The sequence below is a fragment of the Zea mays genome, chromosome 9, assembly GCF_902167145.1.
Source record: "Zea mays cultivar B73 chromosome 9, Zm-B73-REFERENCE-NAM-5.0, whole genome shotgun sequence".
NCBI lineage: Eukaryota > Viridiplantae > Streptophyta > Magnoliopsida > Poales > Poaceae > Zea > Zea mays.
In genome coordinates this window covers 13,167,467-13,171,793 of record NC_050104.1, presented here as the reverse complement: position 1 = coordinate 13,171,793, position 4,327 = coordinate 13,167,467, and the positions used below count along the sequence as shown (strand labels likewise).

The 4,327-nt window shown below is 40.5% G+C and overlaps 1 long non-coding RNA gene across 1 annotated transcript; it reads right to left on the bottom strand.

The window, feature by feature from the left end:
• Window positions 1-462: 462 nt before the first annotated feature.
• Window positions 463-3,654, bottom strand: LOC103637960 (uncharacterized). The gene is made up of 3 exons (XR_558493.4): window positions 2,810-3,654; window positions 2,501-2,551; window positions 463-734 (listed from the first exon to the last, which is right to left on the bottom strand). It is a non-coding gene; the product is annotated as an uncharacterized lncRNA (long non-coding RNA).
• Window positions 3,655-4,327: the final 673 nt, after the last annotated feature.

Here is a 4,327-nt window from a genome sequence, read left to right as displayed (position 1 = left end):
AACCGACTTAAGGAGGAAAAGGCTATTTAGTCCTTAATAGATTATTCTTAAGTCAATAGTGAATATGAAGGGCATGAATGTAATTTCACACGGGCTGCGACATGTGCCTATAAATAGATGACGCTGACTTGTACTCGCTTGTGCGTCACGCTTGTACTTTTACCTTCTGTCGAGACAAAGGTACAAATGTAATTCGATATTGTTCTTATTTATCCAAGATTATATAATAAAGATATGTAAATAATGTTATGTGATTATTTATGTTATTCTCTCATGTTTCATATGCTTCTCCATTTATCAATGTAAATTATGATGATGAAGGTATGTCCTTCATGACCTTCGTCTGAAGATCATTATATCCTAAGGGAAATATTACTTCGAGGGACGAAGGGCATTAACCATTAACTTCTTTCTGTGTTGCCTTGTTCTTAATTCATAGCATTCGAGAACAAGTCCCCAACAATAATCATTTGGATTTAATTTGATGTATTCATACTAGGGTATGTCAGCAACTGTTGAGTTTTTTTTGTTTTAAAGAGATATTTTTTCCACTTGAACATGTCAGCCAATTGAAATACATAATCAAGAAGTACAACTGATAGTAGAAAAAAGGGCTAGTGTGATGAGATAGAGCAGCAAAAAAGCTGGTAAACTAACAAAGGATCATGTACCTGAATGTGTAGATTTGATTTATTGGCTTGGAGTTCAATCAACTTTTATCCACGACCCAATATCTAAAAATACAAGAGGCAAAGTTGCTGAGAACAATATCGCAAACATCCGTATTTTTTGTTGTTCAAGATATTGCTGTTCAATATATTGTTCTTTTGGCCAGATGCTACAAGGGGATTTCAATTTTGCAACCAAGCAAAAGGAAGAACTTCAATGAGACATTGATGTAGAACCAAGTGTTCGATTTCAATAAAGTAGGCACATATGAACACAAACAGCATGAACTAATACATAACTGCATTTGACATAATGGATAAAATTTTACATGGACATCATTGTTCTACAATTTTGCAATCAATAGTGATGAAATCCCAAACAATTATGTGCCCATGCAATCAGATTAATCACTAAAACAAATTCAGCCACTAAACATTGTATCTAGTCCATCAGATTAATCACTAAAACCTAAAACAATAGCAACCACTAAACATTATATCGAGTCCATCAGATTATTCACTAAAACAATAGCAGCCACCAGTTTGCTGTTCAATATATTGTTCTTTTCAGGTGGTATGTACAGACCTAAAAACAAGGGTATAGGACTACTTGCTGTGCTAAAACAATAGCTAGCACTAAACAGTGTATTCAATTAATCATCCAAACAATTCTGTGATTAATCACTAAAACAATACCCATGGAGCAAATTATATGAGAATAAGATCTCGTCGTTCCTATTGTGAAGAATATACTACTACCTCCAGTTTCAAATTACAAGTTGTTCAGCCACAAGATAATTGCGAAGAATATACTAATTACTCTAGTTTCAAATTACAAGTTGTTTAGAGAAAAGGTGTTCCTTAATAGTCTAGTTTTAGAAGATACATCCAACGTAAACAGAAATTGCAGAAACCTTTTATGTAAAGTAGCCATTTAAATCAATGAAAATAGTGGCATTGACAAAAGTTTGCCTTATCATGGTACTAAAGATCAAGTGGTTTTAGCAACGAGTACATTGTGGTATGTAACAGATGACACCAGGCTTGTCAAATAGTAATCTTATGTCCATGCAATGAATATCTTTTTGCTGATACAGTTCAAATGCCAATAGTGATTCAAGAATTAAGATTTTTGTCTAAGAAAACACTGCTTTACAAACTCATATCCCTATGTTGGTGGGGGGATGATTTCTATCATGTGTACTGTGTATGTTTGTGTGATTGAATGTTTCTGATTACCAGTTTGGCTAGTATCACTCAGTACAACAGTGACCACATAATGTCTAAGCCTTTTAAATTTCATATTTGCAGATAACCATATTGGTTGCTGCTGAGGGAGTACATAAGCTGTCGGTTATAAATAGTAACAATGACTTAAAAGGCAGCTCTACAAAAGATGGGTGCCATACCATCAAGCAAAATACTGGTAATTTTTGCTCGATTTTTTTCTCTTGTAATATCAAGTTTAAATTCTAGTCGTACCATTCCTACTCAGGAGTCATTCCATGTTGTATGAGGCTGTCGGATCTAGCCAGTAAATTTAAAATTGCAGCGAATCAATGTTGTGTTGTAGTGACATACTGAAATTTAATAAACATATTGCTGGAGTACAAAACATTTAGTCCAAGTAAGATGTAGTAACTTAGAGACGGAACCAACAAGAGCCTCACGAATTCACTCTAAAAACGAACTAAAAATAAGGAAAATGTTTAGTCCTAAACAACTCCTGTTGCTAAGTTGAGATAAAAAAATAGCACATAGCAGTATAGCACAGATCAATCGAATAGAGCTAAGTATTAAGAGAGAAAAAGAGAAAGCATGAAGCAACTAACCAAATCTTTGGCGGACTTCTTTTTAGGTGTTCTAGTGCAGATGTTTTGGACCTGCACAAACACCACAAGATCAAAGAGTCTATAGAATGTAATTTCGGGAATGCGCTAGTCTGAATATAGCACCTGGATCGCTTAAACAGCTAGCAAATCCTTAGAACTTCTTGCTTTCGTGTTGTCCGACTACTTACAGCAGAATGAAATGACTACTTAAAGCAGAATGAAATAGCTAGGAATACCAACCATAACCATGTCAATAGAAAAAAAGCAGACCATTTCCTCACAACACATCTGTGTAGATAATGGGCGTACCTGGCAGCAGTAGATGTATGGAGAGCGTCGTGAATAATCTTGGGTTGTTATGGCATGCCGCGCTGAACATTTATAATTGCGGATCCGATTTGGGCGCAGTCCATGTTCAGCGCGGGTCCGATTTGGGAGCTGACTTGCCTTACATGTTCAGCGCGAGAGCAGCGGCGCAGACCATGTTCAGCGCGAGAGCAACGACGCGGCAGGAGGAGGAGATTGCGGACGCAATGCCGCGGGGCAGGAGGAGAGCGCGGACGCAACGACGCGGGCCAGGAGATGGAGATTGCGGACGATTGGGTCAGGTGGGAAGCGGCATCCGCGATTCTTGGCACCAGAGAGGATGCGGCGGCGCGGATCGTGGTGTCTCTGTCCATGGAAGGCGCGCTCGTGTTGTGGACCTTCCAAAGGCGGCGCGGTTCAATATTCTTCGCGGAACCAGAGAGCAGGGAAGGTGAGTTGGATCCGGGCGGATGGAGGAAGCAGCGTCCGTGATTCTTGGCACCAGATAGGATGCGGCGACGCGGCTCGTGGTGTCTCCATCCATGGAAGGCGCGCTCGTGGTGTGGACCTTCCAAAGAGTCGGATCCATGGAAGGACGCAACGAGAGAGACGCGGCGCGAGGGGCGGATCGGCGTAGGGAGGCAGGGATCTCAGGAACCTTCCAAGCTGGGATCAAGGCGGGCCATGGCTACGGGAGGATGGAGGTGAGGTGGGCGCGTCCGTGGGCGGATCGGTGTAGGGAGGCGGGGATCTCGGGAACCTTCCAAGCTAGGATCGAGGCAGGCCATGGCTACAGGCGGATGGAGGTGAGGTGGGCGCGTCCGTAGATGGCAGAACCGTGCACTGTTGGTGTTGTGGACGCCTACACTAAGGTCTTAAAGAGTAGTAGAGATATGCGACACACATTATTTGGCTAGCTTTCTTGCTTTGCGATCGTCAACTCTGACAAAATGGTGATATTGCAACAATGCAACTTAACTGCACCTGCCTCGAAGATGCAATTGCCCTTTCCACCTCTTTGTATTGTTTCTCGTCGATTTTGCATGTACGAAGATTGGTTTGAGGTTGGAGTTTGAGGGGCTTGTTTCTCTTCATCAAACGGCAATATATTTTGAATTATTTGAACATTGTATCCCTATCTCTACTTTTGTTGCTCTTGCTGGCACTATCTGTAATCATTGCTTCCTCTAATGTAGTCTTCTATCTTCCAAAATACCTTTTTCTAGTATTTGTGGTGGCTTTTAGGCAAAGTAATTAGAGCATGGGCAATTTGAGTACCTTTTGTTGCCTTCATTATGATTTCATCAGGCATTCTAGGGGCATGTGCTTGGACTCAAACAATCCTTTATAGATAGATTTGAAGGTATTCACCTATAATAAGGCATGTATTCTAACTGGCTTCGGTTTGAATCCTTGAAAGCTTGTTATCAATTGCTTTATTAGCTACCCATATTGTGATTGAACCAAGATGAAGGGATGAATACCATATTTGTGGTATGTGTTTTGTAGCCATGATGAATG